Source organism: Chamaea fasciata, unplaced genomic scaffold, assembly GCF_029207755.1.
Source record: "Chamaea fasciata isolate MVZ Bird 193981 ecotype frontalis unplaced genomic scaffold, bChaFas1.0.hap1 SCAF_16, whole genome shotgun sequence".
NCBI classification, from domain to species: Eukaryota; Metazoa; Chordata; class Aves; order Passeriformes; family Sylviidae; genus Chamaea; species Chamaea fasciata.
Genome location: NW_027094101.1, coordinates 13,043,909 through 13,069,055, shown reverse-complemented (window position 1 = coordinate 13,069,055; position 25,147 = coordinate 13,043,909). Strand labels below are relative to the sequence as shown.

Genomic DNA, 25,147 nt, shown 5'->3' with positions numbered 1-25,147 from the left:
CCAACAGGGAACTTACCTGGCCTAAAGGTTGGCTACAACCTACCCTGTGTCTCTGCTTTATGCTTCATTTTCTGTCCAATGGCATATTTGGGCAGGAAATGTGGACCATGACCCAAGGTTATGCCAAGGATACAGATTTACAGAGGGGCTGGTGATACTCAGCACTGCCTGATGTCACTCAGGGTTCATCGTTCATTGCAGTCAAGTTCCTTTAATCTTTCTCTTTTGTCTCTCTGAAGCAGTAATGTAGTGCTACAGGGCCTTTCCAAGTGTCTCTCCTTGGATAGTGCCAGGAATTGAAATTATGTCACTGTGAACACTTAGTTTGGGTATTTCCCCTCCTCTTTTTCTGATTATCTAATCCGTATCCCCTCAGACTCGAGGTTGTAGGACTGTGGATTTTTGCCAGAATAAGGAAGTACTCAGTATTTTGAATGTTTGGCAACCCCCTTTTCCCTGTTTGCAAAATGATTAATGCTGTTTTAAACATGAACGTCAAACATTAACAGTTCCCTGAAAGGAGGAGGTGGTTGGACCTCCTCCAAATGAACACTGTCTTTCAGTTGGAAATCTCCAGCTTCTGAAACTGCTTAGTCACACCAGCGGAAATACAAAAATATCTTGAAAAGTGAAAATGTATACAAAGAGATTTTTAGCTGCTCAGATGATTTGACAGGATCCTTTTTTTACCCCACATAGTAGGTTTTGGAAGAATATCTTTCAATAATTCTTCCTGCACTGATGCTTCTTGCTGGAACATCTTGCTGCACAAAATCACACCCTTTCTGTTAGTTTTTCAAAAGTTAACTTTCAGAAGGGTGTTCTGAGAGGAGCTTTATTTTTAGAAACTTGTCTTTTTGTGCTTCATATATTTGCATCAAAATTAGGCTTGTGCCAGTTAAAAAGGAATGTTTTGAAGAACGATGTAGTGTTTTTCTGGCTGAATGTGTTCTCTAAACTAGAAAATGCTTTTACAAGGGCAGAACAAGGTTTGATGAACACCTGTCATTTTGTACTGAGAGGGTGGGGGCTTTACTGAATTTCTTGGTCAAACTGTCTCAGGAAGTTGTTTTTTTTTTTTCCTTTCTGTGGCTAAACCCTTTTGTTTTCTGTAACAAAGTGTCTTCAAGACTCTGAGGTAGTGCTTAACAAACAAGATTTCAATTGTCTTCCTTGAGCTTCAGTCGCTTGGACTTTAATTATTTTTTGCTTAGTTTTGAGTGATGGAAAGAGTTCTAAAGGCATGTTTAGCAAGCATTTTGATGTACTGAAGAGGGTTGTGATGGAAAGAGGAAAAGTTTTCCTGTTTTCCTTATTTCTTATGCCACACTACAATGGCATAAAAATAATGAGTTAGGAGTTGAGCTTATTGCTCTTGAAATTACGCTGTCTCTGTTGTTGCTTGGAAAATTGTTTGTTGTGATGGATGAGAAGGAATACGTAGATTTTTCAAGTGTGTTGCCAGATCATTGCTTATAGAACAGTCTGGTAATAAAAGGAGAGTTGACAGATGAGAATTCAAATGGACCTGAGAATGAATTATTGAATAATGTCCCAGTTCCAGAGCCTGAAAAGCTTATTTCCAGGTGGTTTTTTTCATTATTTTTTAAATAATTGTGGGCTGCTTTTCCTGCTCTTAGTGACAGATCCTATATGAAAGTCTAATGCTGCTCAATCTCAGGCTGAATTCACTTTTGTGTTACATCACTGAGACTGCATGGAAAGGGCTGGAGTCACTGTGATATAAAACTCCAGCAGGGAGTCAGATCTATCAAACTTCATGTTTCCTGATAGCTAGAGCTGCCTAATAGATTGTTTGTTAAATAATTCAAGATGTTTTCATTAAGCTGAGTGATTGAGTCTTTTAAAGCCTTTCTTTTGTTCTTAAATCTCATCAGGCAGTTGGTTGTACCTGCAGAGCTAAGAAAATCTAACTGAAGGAATTATTACTGGGAGCTTTAGGAAGTTGTAAAATGACTGGCTGCCAGACTCTGGAGGGATGGATTTGGGCTGGATCCTTGGATTTCTGTCCCTTTTTCCTATGGCTTCCTGTAAGTGCTGCACTCTTCTATCTGCAGCTTCTCAGCTTTCTCTTAGGCTGCTTTAAATTCTCGTTCCTGCTTATTAAAGGTTTATGTTTTCTAAAGTGCCTTTGCTTTTCCCCCAGTCTCCATTTCTCACCCTCCCATCTATATATCGATATTTGATGACAAATACCATGTACTGTTTTTTAATCAAGCAATGTTGAGAAAAGGTAGTGGGAGTAAAATAGGACTCTTCAGGGTAATTCAGGAGGGACAATAATGATTTTTGCTGAGAAATAAAATCGCTGCAAGAATTGCTGCCTGTGATCTGAATAGAAATGTGATAGTACCTGAAATTACTTCATCCCTGCTGCTGCTTCGGGACGGATATCTATTAGCTGGGGATAATGGCTTGCAAAAAAACCAAAAAAAGGTGGATTTCTTTAAATTTCAGACTACTATTGAATGGAATCTCTGTTAGCATTCTTAAAAAAAAAAAAATTAAATGAATCTGTCACTACCAGCAAGAGAACAATAGAACTGAAAGCAAAAATAACTCTTCCCTGAGCATCATCACAGAACATTTGGATAATGGGTTGGGTGGGAGGGGGGAGAGTCTTCTTCACAGGGGAGAAGGGGAAGTGCATTGTGCAGGCATCTCCAGTAGTAACATAGAGCTGATCCAACTTGTGCCAATAAAACCAACAAATCCGGGGAATATCTGGCTAAGTTTGGTTTTATTTCTCAAACTCATTTGGAGAAATACTGAAAAATAGAGGAAATTCCTTACAGCTCTGTCATGAGGATCAAAGAGTGATTTATGCTGAAGGGAATACAGCATGAGGGGGGAAATTTACCTGAGAAGATTTTGTAAAGTTTTCCATTACATTTCTGATTAGTGAATCCAGGCACATGAAATGTTGCTGTGTTAATGCACAGCAGATGGGGGAAGTCAGAAGCAGCTACAGAATCCCGAGTTTTGTTCCTTCCAGCTCCATCTTCTCCCAGTGTTTTGCTCCCTATTAATGCCCATGGCTGTGTTTTTATCCCAGCAGAGGAACTGGCCCAATGGCTGGAGGTCACAGCCATTATTCCACGTATTATGGATAATATTTCCACATTATCTGGAAACATCTCCTTGAAAATCCTCCAGTATCATGCAGATGATGAGACAATGTCATTCATCACTAAGTAATTTCTAATTTGAGGATTTTCCCTATGCAACCAGTAATAGTAACACTAAGACAAACCAGTTATTCTTAGATTCAAACTCCTATAATATATTGGCAGCTTTTCCCTGTTCCATCAGCCTCTACTTGTGTGTTGTTATTAAATCAGGCGCTGAATGTTGTTTATCGGGGTAACCTTGCCTGGAGTGGTGATGGTGTGGTGTCTACAGAGCTGGAGCTGATTTATTATTCCTAGAGAAGCAGATCTCCAGGATAAGTTGACACGGTTGAGATTTTGAATTTTTCATTGATTAAAATCAAGTTAGGTGTCATCTTTTCTGGCAGGAGAGATGAAACTGAGAAATTGCCCTGTCCTCACTGCCTTCCCTCATTTCATCATCAGAGATTCTCCTGTGTTTGTGTTTTACCCAAGGAGGTGAGAGACTAAATAAGAATAAACTATTTCCAATAGCAGAGTACTCAGGTGCTAACAAGCAGGTGAATCCAGAGAGCTGCTGAAATGCCAGGTATGGTTTGATAAAAGATCCTTGAATCTTCTTGAATACTCACGATTCTGGTGTGGAAAGAAAAGCTGGAGTTGGAGAGCAGCTCAACACAGAGACAAGACATGTCTAAAGAAGAAAAGGGGTTCTTTTAAAAGGGATTGCAGAAAAAGCAAAGGGGAAAACCAAAAGCCTTTGCTGCTGTTAGTAATCAAATTATGGTACTTCTAAATAATGGAATTTAGTAGACTTTCAGGGAGGGGCTGGTGAGCATGCTCACAATTTAACAATAAATGAATAAAGAGATAATGGAGATGCAGAAAAAGCAGGAAAAGGCTGTGTCTGCACCACAGTTGTGTAAAAGCTGTGCAGAAGTTGCTGTTCTTCACTGCCAGCAGTACTAAATTGGTTGTAGGGTGCAGGGTGCTCCCAGAGATGGATACGAGACACTGAAACAAACAGGGTATAAAATACATTTTGTACAGCACTGCTGTAATTTCTGCTTACGTCGTCCACGTGAAACTAAGGGGGAAATGATCATTTTGCCCTGCTTGGCCTTTAAATCTTAGTTTTCAGTCAGGATTTGTGAAAATGTGCATTTGGGAAAATGACTGAATACAATTATTGATTTGCATAGATGTTTGCACAGCAAGACTCTTAACCGTTGTACAGCTGCCCATCAGACCAGGTCTGTTTAGCTGTGGTGTGGGAATCACATCCTGTTCCTTTTGATGCTTTTATCAGTCCTACAGGCAAATAAATCAATGCATCATTAATATGAAAAGTGTTTATAGTTCAGCTAATATTTTTAATTGTGATTTTCTTTTGCATTCTACCCATATTAGCAGTGTTTGTAAAGTACTAATACCCAGGATTTAAAAAGCAAACAAAAACCAAGCAAACTAAACATGAAACTAGAAAACCTGCTTCTAGAATCCAGCAATAAAAACTTTTGAGAGTTGTGATGAGAATCAAAATTTATGTATCAAAAGGAAACAAAACCAAGCAAACTAAACACCAAACTAGAAAACCTGCTTCTAGAATCCAGTGATAAAAACTTCTGAGAATTGTGATGAGTATCAGAATTTATAGATCAGGATGAGGCATATAAATTAGCAAGTTACCCCTGCCAGTGGTCCCTCTTAGTAGCAGTACTGTCATTTGGATAAATGCAGCGCGATGTGGGGGTTATACCCACACTTTGAGGGTTAGCTTGGCAGAATGTGGCTACAATAATGAGCGAGAGGTTGATTGCAGGTGCCTTGAAAAATGAAAAGGGTTTTAATAAAGATGAAAAAAATATAAAATTCAAAATAAAAGAGCTGAGTACAGTACAAAGACAAACTCTTTGCTGCTACAGCACCTCAAGACGCAAGAAGTGAAAAGCGTGGAGTTCTTTTGTTTTCTTTTTTTTTTTTTTTTTGGACTTAATTGTTTAGGTGGGCTTTTTAGCCCTTGGCCTAATGAGTGTGCCAAAAGTCTTTGAGTAACATTTTCAGGACCCAATCTGCACTTTTGAGCTGGCTCTGAGCCAATTGCAAAAAAAAAAAAAATAAAAAAAAATTCCACAGAACTTTCCAACTAACTTAACATGTCAAAAAGTAAAATTAAACTCTTTCCCTATTTAAAAACACCTGCTAGAGGTGTAGGGATTGCATTACTACAGTGATGTGTATTAGGGGCCAATATATGGGGAGAAATCTTATGAATTGCAGTCGGACGGGGAGCGGGGCATAAGGAACAAGGCGGGATTTTGTGTGTGCTGAGCTGGTCCGTCAGCAGGGCGCTGACCGGGGCTGGGTGCGGGCGGTGATGCGCTCCGGGATGCGGAGCGCGATGCCGAGATGCCATCTAGTGACATCGGCAGCAAACTGTGAAACTGCTCAGAGAGCCGCACCCCTCCCTTGGAGTGCCCTGCAGAGCCCAAATCAACCACTGCCACGGCACTCAATAGTTTGGTTTTGTTCCGAAAAACGTTTTGCGCTACACTAAGCTTTTGTTCTGTGCTGAATGTGGGACCAATGTGGGGAATGGATTTGTAGAGGATTCTCAAAGCCTGACTGAAAGCCCACAGAGTCTTGTGCACCTGTATGCAAACTCTGAGATGAAATATGTTGACTTAGAAAGGCCATGGAATAGCACAGACATTGCTGAGAGAGAAACTGAACCAGAAACAAGTTTCAAACGATAACCCTGCGAACAAACCACGTATTTTTGAGAAATAGAACTGTGAAAGATGTATTGTAGTAAGACTCACGAGGGGTATTTTTAGGTGAATCTACCTAAAAATATTTAGGTAACCAAATACCTAATTTTGGTATTTTAACCAAACAAACTTTAAAAGGCGTTAGCAGCATTGTGTGGCAAAAACTGATAGGCTGAGAAACGCTTATAAGGGATTGTAATTAGCAAATAGTTTGGCTTCTGATTGTGATGGCATGAATTGTAACATCTGTGTTGTCTCACCCTTCTCATGAGACTGAAAATGGAATAAAATGCCTCTCAGGAGCCCCATCTCTGGGTCTGAAAAAAGGATAATCTAACAAAATTGGGGCCCTGTACTCAGTGCCTTGGCTCTGGGTTTGCTGTGCCGGGGCAGACACTGCCTCTGCCCTCCCAGCTCACCCGGGCTCCCTGCTAAGCCTAAAATGTGTTTGTGCTGAATTTGGTGCAGAAGTGCTCTCACCTGGCAGAGAACAGATGTAATAATGCTAGAAGAGAAGCTTTTTGGAATATAGAACATTTAAGATTTTGATTTTTAAAACAACCTCGATTCATTCAAACTTGTGGGTATTTGTATGATTTTTCCTGTTCATTCTTGAAAGAAAGATAATGTTTTGAAATTGCTGCTTAAAATATTAGGTTCATAAAATGTCTGGGATTTATTGTTGGGAGGTTTCTTTTAGCTTTTAGTCGGAAAGCACCAGTTTGACAGAGACTGAACTGAGTTACCATGTGCAATGCTCTGTGTTTTTTTGATGGTAATAGATTTGGTTTGCTTGGAGAGAGTCAAATCTGGGAAAAATCACATCAGAGGCAGTTTAATTTTGTTCCAGAACTAATCTTTATTGTGGCTTAGGTGGGAGTCTGCAGCGAAAGTGTTCTCTTGGCCGTACTAGCATAAGTGTGGAGGGAAAGATTCTTGTCTGTATAAATGTCAGGTGATAGGAGGTTTCACAGGATAGAATTTTGACACCTGAGAGTTCAAGTCAGCTAAGTCCAGCATATCTCAGGTTCCTCTGGAAAATGGCTGTAATCACCCTCTTTTTATTTACTTGGCAGAGCACAGAATGTTCTGATTGTCACTGCACTTTGCAAAAGTGAGAGTGTGTCCAGATGGGGAGATGGCTGAGGGGTGATTGGATAAATGTCCTCACATCACAGAGCACTTGGATATTCTTCATGTGAAGCAGGTGAACACTCTGCTGGGGAAAGGTCAAAGCATTTGCTTCGAGCATTTTAGCAGGAATCTCTCAGCCCCAGAATAAAGATTTGTGGGTACCTGTTTAAATACACACCTGTGTTTGGATATTCGAAACATAAATGCAAACGAGGTGCAAAATTTAAAACAATTTGCAATTACCACATGTGGAAATTCTGGCAGTGTGACTGTATTAAGGGTGAAGACCAAACAGCTGAAAATAGTGTGATATTGATCTCTTCCCTTGGCTGTTTGTGTAGTTCCACGGGAGCTGTGAAGGAAGTGTTTCTGCTGAGGGATAGATTTGCTTCTGAAGAGATGGCTAAACATCCATTTAATGCAGAGTACTATTAAAAAAATGCAGGAAGAAATAAGCTCCCCAAAGCAATCTGTAGTATTGATGTTTTTAAAAAAGGAAAGGGTTATGAGAGTAATTGAAGCAATTGCAGGTTCTGCCTGTTGCTCATCAGTGTTTTCCAATTTACATCCTAAGAAAACTGCCAGTAATTTCCTGCCTAAGTAAGATGGAAAGTGTTGTTAAGAGCACAACAGTGGTTGTATTTGGTGGGAGCATTGTGCATGATGCTTTATTCCACTGTGGCCTGTAACAGGTATTATGAACCTTTAAGAACTAGCAGCTGTGTAAGGATCTTTATTGTGGTCCTAAATTTCTCCAGCTTAGGACCTAGATGTAATGGTTTGTTGGAAATTTCCATTTTTGCCTTTAATAAGCTCTAATAAATATTCTTCCTAAGTTTTTTTTTTTTTTTTTTCTTTCTAAATAGGTTTTGAACTGGCACATTTTTGGGCATTTGAAATATTTTTAATTCTGTCTTTTGATCACTCAGTTGAATGGGGTTTCTCCCTCCTTGGGGAATATATAAGTTTTTTACTACTACAGTTTTTTTTGCCACCGTTTTGTTTTAAATTTCTACACAACAGTGGAAGAAATCTGCTGGTTTTTCTTCTATGTATACAAAAAGCCATAGCAGAATAGTTCAGATTTACAGTCTGTATCTAAGTGTCTGTTTAATGCCACGTGATTTTTGATAATGTAAAAGCCACTGAAAAATCTCCCATGAGTGAGTTGCCAGTGGAATGTTTATGGTGAGTTATAGCTGTTACTAATGCCAAATATTGTCAGAGTAAACTGTGGGTTTGATTAAACAGTTCTATAATGATGCTATCAAGGCCTCAAGCATCTGAAATATGGAAAACAAATGTGTGAAAGTACCAGCAATGAGAAAAGTAAAACTGTGAGGCCTGAAGTAGATGTGCCAGAGTGTGGGTGTTTGTTATTCCATCTTCATTAATAAAACACTTCACGAGCGCAGCAACAAATTCTGAGTCACTGACGGGAAGGCAAGGAACTGGGACTTGAAAGGGATTGAGATCTGATCCAAGAATCCCCAAATAACAGCAGCGGATTGTGATGTACTTTTGCAACATGGGAGAGAGCTTGAAATACCTCTTTTGAAACTTTTTTGTTTTGATAAATGGAGTTACAACTCTAAATATTGCTGGGAAATTCATTGCCTACAATTGGGCAACAGATCTAACCCCCCAATGAATGTTTAAACCCACCAGCTAGTGAAACAAAGGATTAACAGAGGGTTTTCAATGAGTGGGGTGTAGAGCCGTGAAGTGAGACTGAAAACCAGAATTACCCACTTAGGGAGTTTGTCCCAGTAAGAGAAGCTCACGTGGACTCCAGCTGCACCACGAGCAGTGCTTTGACTCTGGATCAGGGTGAGAGAAGTTTTGGGGTGAAAACATCAGTGCAGAAGAGAAATGCATGGGGGGAAAATGACATCCCAGTGTCCCACAAGTAAACGTTTTCTCTGTTACCTCCACTGACAAAAATACCTGAAGTGTTGAAAATCCATTCCGGTATTCACAATGCTTGTTTGCTCATTAAATGAATTAATTCCTACAGAATACTGGGATGAATAATAAATATTGAATTGAACTCCTGTTAGCATCATATACAGTGGCTAATCTTCCCCCTCAGCTCATTGGGAGAGTGCGGGTATAAAAGGTAATTGATGTTAACTAAAGTCAAATTATCTTTTTAAGCTGGCAGAACAAGTTTTTCCTTTTTCAACTGAACTATGTTGTTTTCATATTTTTTTAGTACAGAATATAGAATTGGTATTTTTAAATTTAAAAAGTAGTATTTTTATTTACCAATGAAATTATAGTAACCACCCTGATTAGGGGAGAAGAGTCAATGTTTTGACAAAAGTCTTAAAAGGGCCTACACAAAGCCAAAAAAAGGCAAACATTTCCCATTTTTTATTATTATTTCCTGCTTTCTGCTTTTTCAAATCAGACTCCATGGAGAAATCTATTGTTTGCAGTACTGTTATTTAAAGACAGAAGGTCAGTTGACCCATTTGCCACCTGTATCTTTTGGATTGTCTATATTTATAATAGAATTTTGGGCAGAAAAGAACTTGCCATGTAGCAGAATGTAACTAATGTCAGGGTTTCAGCGAGTCTCTTTTTCTTCTCTGGTAGAGCAGGTGCAGCATTAACATTATTATTATTACCCCCATGAGCTGGGCTGGGGCTGCTGCTGGACAAGGGGTTTTGTCCTGAGAGGCTGCTCTGGGAATGGTCACCCAGGGGCAAGTGGCACAAACTCACAATGCCATTACAGAGCACTTAAATCCCAGAATTTCCCCAGGCACAGAAAATTTCCAGGATGTTTTTCACGGGAATTGCTCTGAGTGTTCTCTGCATGGCTATGGGACCTGGATCTGTCACAGCTCAAGGTCAAGGCCGAGTGCAGCCCAGCAGGATTGGAAACATCCCACTGGAGAGGGGGGAATTTCAATGCTGTGCCTGCCTCAGTCACTGGCAGGGAATATTTAAATATATTCTGAGGAGTAGGATATACTAAAACCCCCGTTTTTCTTTACCTGCCTTGGAGTGTGAGAAATGCCCCTTTTGTGTGTGCTCCTGGTCAGTGACCCCAGCAGCAGATGCTAACTTAGATGAAGTATTTGTGAAAGACACATTTGTAGCCTTCAGGTGTTATGTCTCTAATACCTTAAAATATTTTAAGATTAGACTGTGTGCCTGCTGTTAATGTTAATTTCGGGAGTCTTTTTATCTTTTCTCCTGAGTCCTAAATATGTCTTTATGAATTCCTTTAGCCCTGAACTGACATCTCTCTTCTTCTCAGTTAAAAGTACATTTATTCACTTGAAAGAACTGGGACAGAACCATTGTCACACACATATTTCCTACATTTTCTGATTAAAACTCAGGTGGAAGCCAGGCATGTTTGGATATCCTCTATCCTAGCATGTAGCCAGGGGCCTTTTACTGCTTGGTACAAATTGGTCAGCTTTTATATGTTATAGGAAAAAAATATCATGGCAAAAAAGTGATTTGTTGCAGCTATGCAACTGGGCTTTGTGCAAGGGCAGCCAGTGCTTTTTGGTTTATGGAAATATGGCCCTAAATCTTCCAAGTTCTCATTAAGACTATTAAAGGAACTGCTGTGGCTCACACTGTGGTGATGGGTCATTGCAAAAAGGAGTTGTGATTGGTGATTTTTGTGGTATTTGTGGTCACCTAGAAGCAAGTAGAGAAATATAGAAAAAAGCCTCTGTACTTTTGTGTGGCATGGAATCCTACAGACCCATGGGTGTCATCTCTCCACACCTGTTAACCAGGTAACTCTTTTGGTGGTGATTTGGGTTACGAAAAGTAAATTATTCTTCATGACAAAACCATGAAATGACTCTCCAGCCTCAGGGGTGTTTACATTTCAGAATTCTATCCATTTGAGCCATCAATACACTGGCAAACTGCATCTCTTCTCTCAGGTTCATCTGTGTGAGAAGTGTTGTATGGAGAGGGCTGTGATTTCAACATTTGCTCTTTGTGTAGACTTCACAAGGTCCTAAGATGCATCTGTTGTGCTTTAGGGTCGTGGACTTTGTTCAAGTGGGCTTGTGATTTCTTTTCTACTCAGGGTTCAGCCTTTCTGAACACTTCCCCTCTCCTGAGGGACTCTCTTAGGAAATGCTTTTTGAACAAAACAAGGCAGATGAATAGGCTGCAGCTTCGTTCATTAAGCCAGATAAGGCAGCTTTCCATTCTTGTATTTTCCCCCTCTTTAAAAGTAAGTTGGAATTCATATTTTATTATTCACAGGAAGAGTTACATGTGTCCTTGAGCCCAAACTAACCACCAAATCTGATGAGGGAGAGCCCTTCTGCTTTCAATGTGCTGGTCCCAGCATTCTGGATTATCCATGGCATGTGTTAATGCAGAGGTATTTGCTCTCTAGACCTGCAGGCATCAGGGGGAAGTTCTGCTTGAAAATCAGAACACAGTGTCAGTGTTTTCTGCACATCCTCATGTTATCTGTGCATTATTGGCAGTTTCTGAGCTGGTGCATGACTGATTTCCCAGTGAACCTGGTTTCCATGTGCTGCTCTGCCCAACCCATCCTGCTGTGGAGCAGATTTATTCTGCTCTGCAGCACCCGCATCCAAAATATGACATTTGCCAGGATTATCCCAGGTTGCTCTGAAAAGCTGTGGAATTAATTAATTGTCTTTGTTTAGGAAGCTGGCCAGTGCATCAAGAACGGGGTGAAACATCCCATTATCACTTGTGTAGGAGCTGTAAGACAAACCCTTCTGCAGAATAAGACCAACCAGTTATGGTGGGAAGCCCCAGCTGGAGATCACTGGAAGTGTACAGAGCACACCTTCCTAAAGGAATAAAATAAATGGAAAGCAGGTAAAAACTGATTAGCAAAGAAAATGATGGGATTTGTGATTTTGAAAAGGGAATAAACATCCCAGGTTGTGAATGCAGTTAAATTCCTGCGTCTCCTTCACTGGGTTCTCAAAGACACTGCTTGGTCTGTCTCTGCTGCAGCCTCAAAAGTCTCATCTGCAGCTGCAACCCAACAGAACCAAACTAAGGCATTGAAACGTTTGACTGTGTTTGCAAAGGCCTGGATTTCGTGTGCTCTGTCAAAATAAGGACATCTCAATTTGCCTTCTTCCCAGTGTGAATGATAGAACTGAAAGTGAGGAGTAGAAATGAAGTGGCTTTGCAGAGGTCCTGTTCTCACATATGACTGCTCTTTCATCTGGTTTCACCCTCCTGCAGTTTTCTGTTTTAATTAATTCCTGAGTTATCTAAGGAATGGTACTGTAAAAAGAAAGTGATTTATCTGAAGTTCAGATCCTAGGAAAACATAGACTTTTAGCATCTTTTCCCACTTCAGCTGTAACACTATCTCTCTGCTATCATGCAGTCTTGGTGTACAAAACCTTGTAAACTTCCTTTAGTTTCCCAGGATTAGACAGGGGAGCACAGGTTTCTCGAAGAACAATATTCACCTGTCCCATGTTGTTGTTAGAGTGATTTTAGGTCTGTCCACCCCCAGGTTTGGCTGTTGTAACGTAGAACGTATTCCTCAGAATGAACAACTCTGAAAACCCCAGTAATCAGAGTAAAATCCTCTAATTTGCCCTTGACTTCTAATAGCAAGATCTGGTTTGACCAACTCCTGATTAGCCGTATTAGCAGGTTGGCATAGTTTCTACAGGCAAATTTGCTGTCCCCTTAATGATAAATGGAGCTGCTCTCCCTTTACTTAACATGTTTTCCCTGGGGACTTTTATGGTGTCAACAGCATTTTGAAAAATTGCTGCAGAAATAATGAGGACAGGGAAGCATGTTTGTGCCCATTTCATTCATCCACTGCTGTCCCTTTTTTACTTACTCTGTGGCCTCTCAGTCTTGTCTGAGCCACTTACAGAAGGAAAGTGCTGGAAGGTTTTTTTTCAGTGGCATTTCCCCTGTCTAGTTTTGCTTAGAAATACCAGTTCAAGGTCAGATTAATCGAGATGGGGGATTTTCTCTTGATTTGTAAGAACTTACACCTGATTATTTTCCAGAGCATTTATTTTTGTGTGTTGGGTAATGTCAAAATGCTTGGCGCCATCAGTTCTAGCGATTGTTCCTCCCTGCAATGAGGAAACCACATAAATGTAACGAGAGAGAAGGAATATGTATTTTCTTTTTTGGCCAAACAAAGAATTGCAAATGCAGGAGCTTCTTTTCTGAATGTGATGGTGCTCCTTTCATAACACAGACACACTGTGTGGGGGTCGTGTATCTTTTTAAAGAGCTTTTTTTAGAGCACTTAAATATTCTGTATTTTTTCAGAACTTTGAAGGTTTAGGATGGAGTCCAAGAGCCACAGACTTTCCCAGTGCATGTTGTGCATATATTTAACCTTCAGCTCAGACCCTTTTCCCTCTCAAAGACTTTCCATTTCAAGCCTTGTGTTCTGTATGTCCCCTAAGATCCCAAAAAAAGTGCTTTGCTGCATTTTGTGATGTGTGGGTCCTGTTTATCCATCACATTTCTGTTCCATTAAATCAAGAGTGAGACTGTGGTAAGAGTTTGCCCTCCTCAGGCTCTGAGCCCGTGCTGTTCCCAGTGCCTGGGTTGCAGTTGGGGATCATTGGAATGACTCTGACAGGGAGCTCTGGGGCTCCACAAGTCCCCCAAAAGACACTCATTTATGATGGCGGAACCATTCTTACAGCAGATTACTGAAGCGATTCGAAATTTACCACTATGGTGTGTAAGGATTATGGAGAATTTTTATTTTGCAGTGTTTTCTACCTGAAGAGCTTCAAACCATTTACTTGAAGTCAAAGGATTAAGATTGACTGATTTGAAAAGGGGATGCTAAGAGCAATACTGTGGCACAGCAAGCCTTTAGCAGGGGGTATTGGAATGAAAACCCTGATGCCAACACCCCTCCAGGCACTGGGGTTGGAGAGCTGGGTGGGTGGATGGGGACGCCGGGAGAGCAGTGTGCCCTTCAGGGGTGGAAAGGGCACAGGCAGATGAACTCAGGCTTTTTACAATTGTATTATAAATGATGCATTTTAAACACAGTGTCTCCTCAGCTCGGTTTGGGTTTGTTCTTTCACTGTGTTTGTCAGAAGGTGAGCACACCAGGAACGGGGCTGTGTGACTGACAGCATCGTTCCTCCCTGTTCCTGGTCATGCAGAAGTGGAGCAGTGCCTGGGAGCTGGGCTGAAAGCAAATGTCAGCATCCACAGGTGTGGGATGAGACTCCCCAGCTGTTCCCTGTGTGCTCAGGTGTGCTATGCTGCTTATCCTGGGAGGAGCACAAGGGAATGGAAAACTCTGGAGCTGTGCTGGTCACAGTTCCAGCTCTGCAAGTCTGGCTGGCCACTCTGGTCAGCCTCAGCAACACAGCGATTATCAGAGACATCATTTAGAGGGGGTTGTTTGTGGGTTTTCTTGTGGTTTTTTGTTTGTTTGTTTGTTTTGTTTTGTTTGTTTGCTTTGTTTTTTGGTTTTTTAAATTATTAAATTGAATAAAAGGAAGTGCAGATCCTCATGCTTTAAAGACAATGGCAAGTATTGTTGTGCCGCTGACCCTAATGAAGCGTGTTAAATTTTTACCTTTTCAACACCTATCACTATTTCCCAATATCAAACATAACCTTCTATAACCAATAGACAAACTGGGGACCTTGTAAGGCTGGTTATTCTTATGATGCAAATTTCAGAGCAAATGCAGCCCATTAACAAGATTAGAAATGCAAAAAGGCGAAGTTCAAGGTAAGGAAACAATCCAAGCTTTTCCGAAGGTAAAACTTTGTGTTATCGTGGTCCAGCTACGCGCATAATACATTTTCTTTGGTTTCTTTTCTCCCTATAGAATAAATTGACATAGAATAGAATGCTATTTGTCTAGAAGAAATCAGCATTTTAGAAGAGAAAGTAATTCTTAGGACACTGTGTTTTGCTTTTTAGAAAGCTATGATTTCCAATCCATTGCAATATTAAAATAGGCAGCTATTTAATAGTTTAAAGTGGTGAAAGAAAAGAGTTTACTCTTGAATAGGAGCATTTATGATTACAGAGGGTATTTATTTTTTTAATATGAGGAGGGAACATGCAGAGGAAAGAGAATCCCAGCTTGCAGAAATTGAACAGTTTTCAATGAAGACAATTATGCCTTTAATTTCCATCCACCGGCAGCCTTGTTATTGTAATAGGGCCATGGCAAGGGTCTTTAACCACTGCACCTTCAGCTTTTGTCTTCAGTCATCACTGAAGTCTGAGTTTGAAATTACGTTCTCCTTTTACAAAGGCTTCATTCTCTGAAGGTACTTGAACATGCTGAAAAGATTGTTGAAATTGTGGATACCACGATGAATTAATTACAGTGTGTAGGATGTGCTGTGATGGGGCTGCTGTGATGTTGCTGCTGCTGAGTCTCTGTTCTGAGCACTTCCATTGTTAATCTCTGCTTTTTGCTGTTTTATCAGTTGTCATTGTAACTTCATCTTGTAAACACTTCAGAGTGATGAACTTATCTTGGTTTTGGGGCTTGGCACAACTGGGTTTTGATTCTTGAATGCAATACGACACTAAAAGGCTCAGAATGTTATCAGAAGACACAGATGCTAATTTCAAAGATTTTTTGCACTTGCTTATTCATACTTTTATTCACTTTCTCTGCTCTATAGAGCTGAGTTTTGAATCTCTGGACCTCTCTTCCAATGTTTGCCCATATTCCACATTAAATTTGTTTTCCTTCTTTCCAGTCAACAGTTCCTGCATATTCTAGGCTGTGTCTGTAGCTCTCATTGCTGTGCCCCTGTGTCCAGCTCTGACTCTCTTTCCCAAAAACTGCCTTTAGGGACCTGAAGAGAGCCAGGCTTCCATCAGCTGCCTGTTCCCAGGGCAGAACCATCCTGGTTGTGTCCCTGCTCAGACCCTCAGGGCTGCAGTCCCAGACATCTGCACGGGCTTTGCTGGCCCTGCTCTGCTGTGCCAGTGTCTGTCTCAGACTGTGAGGCCCCAGACTGGGCACGCATTTGGGTTCACAAGTTCTGAACACAAGGAAAGGGTCATTTCCCCCAACCTCAGTCTTGCCAGCTCCTGTGACACCCTCCTAAAAACCATGAAAACTCTCAAGTTTACTTTGTTTGCCAGTCTTAAGCAAGCCAGGCCTGTCATGCTCAGTGACAGTTCCTAGACCATAGGACACATTTTTTTTTTCTTCCCCCCCTTGAGACAGTTTCTAGTCCCAGCAGATGTTGGAACACTTAAGATGTGGACCCAAGAGCTCAAGGATCCAAGTCAACTAGAGGTCATCTTTAACCTTACAGAGATGTCTCACATGGAATTCTGGAGATGCAGCACTAAAGATCCTTTCCAGGCTCTGCAGGAATCCTCTCCTGTGAGCTGTGGGGTTTGTGCCTGCCAGTCAGACACCGAGGAGCACCTGGCAATGCTTTTGGTGGTGTGAGTAGAGGGTCTCCCTTGCACAGAGTCACCCTCAGGTTCAGAAATGTCTTTCTCAGTTTAGTTCCCTCACTCTGCGTTTTAGGCAGTTACCTGGCAGTGGGGCCCTTATTTCTACGTTGGGATGTTCAAATAAGCTGAAGTAGGAAGGCAAATAACACCAAGTAGCCAGTTCGGTGCTGGGTGCCCCAAGGGCTTTTTCAGTGTTTCATCGGCACCAAAAAGAAGTGATTATTTCTATGTGCACATGTGTATATGGATGTAAACTAATTTCATATTACTCTGTGCATGGGGAATTGGGTGTGGGTAAGGATCTGAAAGTCGATTTTGTCTTTTTAACAAGTGACAAAGAAAATTTGTTCTAGTGACAAAGAGAACATTTCAGCAGTCTGTTAATACAAACTTTAAGTCCTTTTGTGTATTTTTTGCTATAAAAGAGCAAAGTTAATGGAGGTAATCTTTGGGCAGAGACTGAAAAAGCTGATGTGATGTGCTGCAATGATGATATTCTGAATTTAATTATTTTTGGTTAAGTTAAGTGAAATACCTTCAGGCTCAGAAAGATGCACTGATAGCTCTCACAATGTCCAGAGGCTTTCTGTTTTTAACAAAATTCAGATTTATCTTATTGATTTTGGGAAGTGCCGAGTTGCCATACTCTGCCAATACGGACATAGTCCAAGCCTGTTCAGTTCTGCATAAATAACACCAAATCTTGTTTCATTTAGAGATGTGGGAGCTCTCAGCTAACTTCCCTTCTCCCCCCCACATTGTACTACTTGTAGTTTATCTCTGTTGTTTACCTACGTAACATTCATGTGATGCCAGAGGTTGTGGTACCACTGCTGCCGTTGGTGTTGTGTACTAAAGCCATAAAGGACAAAGCCTGACTGGCAGAATTCAGCCCTCGCATTACTTGCAGACTCATGCCAAGGAGCTGCTGAGCAGGGAACACCGGCACTGCTGCTCTGTTCTCTCCCTGTCAAGAAGCAGCTTGACAAAAACCAAAAGGGAGATCTGCAAACAAAACATGGTAATCCTGACACGGCCTCAGCGATTTTTAGTCTTCATCTCTGGGGATTCTTGGGGGAGCTGTCTGTGCACTGCTGCAGTGAGGGCTTGTCCTGGTTTAGGGAAATTCTGGGAGAAAAAACCCTGAATAGAGTCTCTCTGGGGAGCAAACCCAAACGGCCCCTCCCCGCAACTGGTCCAGGAAAAGAACCTCCTCGGAGAAAAGTGGAAACAACTATTTATTTGACAAACAAAGTGCCCACAAGCATAAAGAATGAATAATATGAAACAATAACCGCTTTCGTTCTGAAGTGAGAAATTGAGAAAGCCCTTGCTGTGGGTAGCTCAGCTCTCTGTCTGTTATCAGTCCCTCCGGAGGCGCAGGCCCTGCTGGGCCGCAGGTGCAGCTCCCCGTCTTTCAGTCCAGAGCAGGGTTAAATGGTCCCAAGAAAAAAACAAACAAAACAAAACAAAAAAAAGGAAGCTTCTCTGCCTCAGCTAGCTAAAACTAACTAAAAGAAAAAAGATTTCTGTCCCTCTGCTGTCTGTGCCTCAGCCAAACACACCAGAGCAGGAATGCAGAGTGACCACCGTTTTTCAAAACAAACTGTGCACTACCTTCCTTCCCTGCTTGGCTGTCAGAACCAGTTTAAAGGCACGGAACTCAACACAGAGCACAGGCAGCTGGGGCTCCAAGCACCCTCCAGCCAGCCTAGGCCCGGGCTGCAGTGGGTGACTCTGCTGTCCGTGGCCCCCAGCAGCCCTGCAGGCAGCCCCCTCAGCACAGCCGCCCGCGCTCCGGGCTGGCCCTGGCAAACCGTGCTCAGGGTTCCCCCACTGCTGCCTTTGCTCCGTGCTACCGCGTTAAAGCTCAAACCCAGCTGCTGTCCTTGCGCGAAACTGATGCCTTCTGGGGCTACCTAAAAACAGAGACCGGACAGAGTTCAGAGAATAAGAAGCAGTTTTATTTACAGAAGAGCCTTCAGGTACAGTTTGGGCAGACAAAGCTCCCCAGGGGCTACACCCCAAAATGAACAATGGGTCACAGATTTTTACAGTTTTAAAAGTTTGGTCCATTTACATATTGGGTTTAATCTTCCAATTACAGCTTCAGATAATGAAGTCGTTTACCCCAAGTTTGCTGCCCCCAACTCACTTTTGTTTCCATCCCTCAAGGCCTGAGGCAGAGAGGTGTCCTTGATCCCCAGGCCTGGAGAGGAATTGTTGTGTCTGACCAAATGGGAAAGCAGCAGCTCACACCGTGTGTGGAGTTTAGAGTCACACACTAAAGAATTGCAGGGTTACAAATATATGGAAAATATCAAAACTTCCTTCCCCCTGATGCTGTTGGAGATCTGAGGAGGAGATTGGCTGTGGAGAGAGCAGGCTTGGGAACAGCTTCTCCATCACCTGCACACACCAGTGGCCACTGGTCCCCCAAAGAACAGAACTCAGAGCAGAGTCAAGCCACTGCTTTAAAAATGCAGGATTGAAAAAGCAGTGCAGCTTCCTGCAATTAAATGTAGAGGAATTAATTATAGTGGGGAGAAACCCATCCACTTTAGAGTTTCAGAAATGATTTTTAAATGTGGAAAGGCTGTTAATCACCACAGTAGTGATATTTGGGAGCTGTATTTAGTGCTGCTGGCTGCCTGGATAAGCAATACTGCACAATTTTTATCTCTCTGTCTATCACTCAGTTGTTCTCACTGTCTCTTTCTCTCTCTTTTCCTGCAGAGTGATGTTTTTGTGTTTCAAAACAAAAGCTCTCACTTCTTTCAGCGTGAACATTTAAACTATGCCAAATGTAAATTTGCTTCCTAAATACCCCACTTCTCTCAGAACAGAATGGCACTGTATTGTTTTCTAAAGAGCATTTAGAAATGCACTTTAATTTCAGGAGAAATAAGACAGCCATTTTTGATACCAGGCAGTTGTACACATAGTTCTGCTCCGTGTACCTGCCCTGCCTTACCCAATCTTATCATCCTCTAGGAATGGTAGGATTTTTGTTCTCTTACCTTTCTCATGGCAAAATAAAGTAAGAGAAGTTTGCCGTTATTTGGGTTCTTTCCCCGCAGCTTGTGAATTATGAAAGCGAAAGGGTATATCAGTGGCTATGTGTCCAAAATTCCGATTTTTCAGCTTCTGAACTTCAAGCACTCTAGAAGATGAGCAAGTAGTGTCTGCTCAAGTTCTCTTTACTCTGCCTTTTCTTCTAAGTCTGAATATGGAATATAAATCCATGATGAAATCCAAGTCCTTGGATTTAAATTAAAGGTTCTGTAGTTGGGGAATCTAAATACTTCTCAAGGAATCTTTCTTTTCAGAAGCTGATCCATGTATACTGTGAATTCTTTCTCCTTTCCAAGTGGAATTTATTATGTAGTGGCTGGAATTAGTGACCAAGAAATTTTTCTGATTATTAATGTAAATAGGGAGTATTTCCACTGAAGGGACCCTAAATTCTTTCAATCCATTGGGACACGTAAGCAGGATCTTTCTGGAAAGAGAAAACAGGTACAAGGAATCTTTAGCAAGAAGCTAAAGCAGATGAAAAAAACCCAAACCAACAAATTGTAAAATATGATGGCAGCAATTGTTGTCTGCTAAGATTGGGGAACTGGTGACGATGAATCCATGTTCAATTTTGATTTCTAGGGCAGAATTAATATAGTTCAATGGCAAAATGGGATTTCCAACTCTCTGCAATGAAGCTCTCAGCAAACTGGCAACATTTTACCAAGCAAATGCAGAAACTGCTCACCTGTCGGAACAAGGCAGTATCCAGCTGCACACCTTCCATCTGCACATGTATCAGCCTGTCCTTCCTTTAAAAAGTCTTTTTTCCCCCCCCTTTTTTTCCCCTTTAAAGTTCCAAGCAGGGGGACTGTTCGCAAGACGGATTTCTAGCAAAGTATATTCAATAATGTGCAATATAAGGAAATATTTAATTGGCACTGCTCTTTAAAATGCCTGGCAGTCTCCAGACATTAATTTGGCAAATGCCTAAAGCCTGAATAATATTTCTCCAAGCACTTTAAAAGCCTAGGGAACACAATAGGAAGATCTGGACCATTAAAATAGTTAACTTAATGTTTTAGTATTTGAACAGTAACAGAGCAAAGGTAGGACTAAAATTCTAGGATCGTTTCAAAGTATCTCTGTCTCATTTCCCTTTATAGCCTCACGCAGATGCTAATCCATCATGTTATTTTGTAGGACCTCGGAAAGTTTAAAGGTTGTTTAGTTGGTGGAAGTGCTCAGGGTGATTACTTCTAGTTTGCTTATTCTGCACTTTTTTTTATAAAACAGTAACATTTTATGCCCAGTAAGCTCTATTACTCCTCATTTGTTTGTAATGCTTCACGTCACACGCAGGTGCCAGGTACCTGGGTTATTATTCATTTTTGAAAAATGCTTAGCACTGTTCCTTGCTCTGCCTCCTGCAGCAAACGGGCTCTGATTGATGGTGCTCAGCCCCTGCAGCTCCACTGTCACAGCTCCCCAAAAACACCCCACAGCCACTGCTCCTGGGCACCCTGAGCAAGAGTCTTCTCATTTGCCTGGATCTGGGGAGCCATGGATGTATTTTTCTTTAGGAAAGCTGGGTACATTTAACACTTTATGGAGGTGTCATTTATAATTCAAGTGGGCAAAACATTTTATTAAAGGATTTATAGGAGTGTTATCTATGATTTAGAGCATATTTATTAAATCAAAGAATACCTTTTATAAGTTTCAGCTGGTTAAGTGTAATGCAGTTTATTAGATCATCTATTGCCAAACTCCAGATCATGTAATTCACCATGTAGGTGTTTCTTCTTTAAGCCCATGAAAATAAGCAGTGATGGGTAGTGTTGACAGTCTCTGAGACTCTATTGACTGGCATCCCTTGATGTGCTGGTTTGGATTGAGAAAGGGTTGATTTTCCCACCAACCTGCAGCAAACAGTGCAAGCTGAACCCCAAAACTGGAAAGAGAATAAATCAATAACTGGGATAGAAACAAACTCCTGCTCTGGGGCTGAGGCCAGAGCCTGGGCAAGCTGTAAATACTAGGGAAGAGAATTTATTTCTTTCCTTAGCAGGGCAGCTGTTGCTGCAGGGAGCAGAGTGAAGCCTCCTTTAGCACTCCGGAGGAGGACACTCACAGGTGCTGTTTGTGCCTGTGCAGTGTGGCCACCTCGTGTAAAGGCACCTGTTGTTAAATCTTCAATGTTGAATCCATCAGACCTCATTAGGGGGGTGGAAAGCTTTGAAGAAGATGAGACTCAATTATCTCTGTATTTTCAGATGCTGGGAGAGGTAATCTTTAAACCTCATTGCTTTATTCAAGCTGTTATTGTAGTGGTACAAAGCTTTTTGCTCTCATTGTCTTACAGTAGTGGAGAAGTTTAAGGAGTGATGACAGGTTAAAACGGAGCAAGGTCAGAAGGCGAGTTACTGCTCCACAGAATGATGTAGATTTGCTATTAACTTGTCATCTCAGTTCCTTGCAGTGATGCCGCTTTCCCTAAAGCCTCAAAGCAAAGTCTTTATTGCTGAGCTGGTTTATGTCACTCCTGTGACATCATTGTGGCTGGCACACCGTTCCAAGGGACAGCCTTGCAGGAGGGCTGGGCTCTCTGCTGGGTGTCCATGGGGAAGTTTGGGGAGCAGAGGGGAGGATGGGCTGCCGCGTGCCAGAGATAGACTGTTCCTATCAGTTCCTTGCATACCAGGGATCTCTCCTTGCTGTGGGGTTGAGTTCTCTATCTCTCTTCAACATGTCATCACACGCTGTTTAAATAGGAGTTGTTCAGCTTATTTTTTTATTTTATTAGGAAGAATGAAGATAGACTTGTCACCTGCTAAGAACAATCATTGGCTAAACTGATGTGTAGGGAGCCACAGGATCTCCTTTAGCCTCTTGCGCTTCCAAAGTCTGGGTTTGTACAGCCACTTCTGCAGTGCCTCACCTGTGGGCAGATACTGATTGAGGGGGTCATGAAAGCATGTCAGGGACTGACATCTGTACCAGCAGCTGACAGGAGAGAGGGAGGAGAAAAAAGGAAAAAGGCTGAGGATGTGTGGGGTTCTGGGTTTTAATTATTAACATTTTCCTGAACTGGGCATGGTCCCATGCATGGAATGAATAGCAAAGGAACCATTTGTGGTTATTGGGCAATGCATGAGCAAGAGAACAGAGATCTTTGTCCTTAATTCTAAAGCAGTTCTACCATTTTAGGGGATGCTTATATGATGTATTATGAGAGGTATGGAGAAAAGAAATGGGGAAAATTTTCAGGCCTGTCTCCTGAGAGGGAAGAGACCTGCATTCAGACCCCCAGATATACTTGGCCTGTTTCCAGTCGCAGTGCCTCAAACTCCATTTAAATAGCTGGGCTTGATGTCTGTAGGTGGAACCTGAGTGTGGTTCTCCTTTGAAGAGCTGAGGAGCAGCAGGGCAGCAGCTCAGGCTTTTCTCTGCTCTGTGTGCAATGGAATGTGCTCAAGTGAGTCACTTACAACCCGGGAATACAGATTGTGGTCATATTTCACTCGATGAGCCTAATCAGCTAGGGGAAGAATCTTAACTAGGGCTTTCCAACAGTTTTATTTTTTCCAAGGAGCAATCAGGAGCTCTAGCTAATTTATCTGCCAGTTTGGAGCACTGAATTCTGGAATGCATTTCCTTCTGGTCCTCAAGGTAGTGAAAGCACTGAGCCCTTCAGGATTAACAGTCTCTTGCCATGAACAGAGACACCCAGACTACCACTGGCCTTGTGATCAGCCATAGAGGAGAAGAATTCCCACAGCAGCAGGGATTTCAGTAGTGCTGGACACAGGAGAAGTGATCCCCATCGACACGATTGCCTCGAGGTGTTTTAGAAAGGGATCCATTAAATGGGTCATTCTTGAAGCCCAATTCCTCCCCAAAGCCCAGCTGTTGTGCAGGCAGAGTGTGTTTCATGTCTCATGAGCTTCCTGAATCAGCCACTGCTGACTGTGGTGCTGGTTCACACCTGACCATCAGCTGTGATATCAGAGCTGGCACTCACTCACCACCTAAAATAGGAATGACAGAGCACAAAATCATCAAATTTCTGCCCTAGATGCAAGAAAGGGAGTGTTCTTATCCCTGTAGTAAATCCATGTTGCTGCTATATTATGTCCATCTGTTATATATCAAATTTTCGGTTGTCTTTTTTGTAATAATGCAGTCAGAAGAGGTTAAATTTTGCTGTATCTAAAACTTTTAAAGACACATTCAAATGTTACTTTTGCTAGATTCAACTGATACTCATTTGCAGTTGTTTTCATCTGATACAAATTAAGTGCTGATGAAGTTCAGCACAGTTTAGCTTCAGCATGTTCAGTTCTGAGTAATGTTACGTTTTCTTACTTTAGTGTTCTCCCATGTCCCAGAATGTCTGCCACACTGTGGAGCACACTTGTATTCTCAAGTCTTTGCTGTATTCAGAGCTAACATACATTTTTTACCAGGGTTCATTACTTTTATACACACACAATGCAGAGAACATGTTCAAAATAACTATTTGAAGCCAAGCTGATAAAACAAGCAGCTGTTAATCATCACAAATTATGCCCTGGGATGCAAACAGTGCCAGCAAGGGTGGATGAGGCTGAGATATATCTACAACAATGAGGGTATAGATTAATTGCATACAATAGGAGAGATTATAAAGATGATCACACGTGTTGCTCACCTGAAGCCCAGGCGAATAGAATGGAAGCTGGCATTCTGCAGGGAAGAAGCAGCTTAAAACCTTGTCTAGAATTGCCTGAAGTACAGTAGGTAAGAAATCAGAGGGTTTGGCTGAAGCTGAACAAAGCTCAACATGACTTTGTGCAACAGATCCCAGTTTAACACATACATCAGGTTCATCACACACCTCCCAAAAGGACTGGCAGTGATGTCCCTGCATTTTGAGGATGCCCTTGTGTGTTCAAAGTGCCTGCTTCCCCGCATGTCATTTGCATTAGCATTTTAAATGTTAGTCTCCATAAAAAAGCCTATATGGTACATTTTTGGCTTACAAACGAGGCTCTGAGATAGGGCAATGTTCACCTGGAGGGCCATATATTTCATGCTTCATTGCTTTCTGCTGGTGATTTCTGAGGTAATCTGCAGTGTCTCTGAGAAGAGGTGCCAGTTACTGTGCCATGATTGCTGTTTGGGGAAGTGTGCTGTTAAAATGTCTGTCTGGCAGGCAGATTAACCACAGATTTATATGCATTTGCTGAGAAGAAGATTTGGCCTTCGAAGTCCTGATTTCTAATTGGAGATAAGCAGGATTTTATACTCTCCCTCCCCCGCTTTCTTTTTTCCCCTCATGAAGCACGAAGAATAAGAATAAGCTCAGAGATTTACTGGGATCCTTTCGTTATTTGGCAGTGCTCCTTTGTAATTTAGGTGTGTATTGGTCGTCTCCTGCAAGTTCTATATTCCTTCTCCCTTGATTGTTTTATTTCTCATGAATCCTTGGGAAAAAGAATTCCATTTCTCTTTTTCTGCTGTGTTTCTTCTTCGCTATCAGTTTATCAGCTGGAGATCCTTATTATGTTATTTAAGTGAAAAACTTCTTGCCACCTCCATGTAACTGTAAGTCTTCCTGGAGTTAGAACAGGTTTACCTGTGGCCTGGTCGCTTTTCTCTCCAGCCAGCACTGC

At 41.7% G+C, this 25,147-nt stretch overlaps 1 protein-coding gene across 12 annotated transcripts in view; it reads left to right on the top strand.

Annotated features, from left to right (window-relative positions):
- The window catches only part of RBFOX1 (RNA binding fox-1 homolog 1), a 1,151,565-nt gene that overhangs the window by 132,406 nt on the left and 994,012 nt on the right, over positions 1–25,147 (top strand). The gene's annotated exons all lie outside the window — the stretch shown is intronic.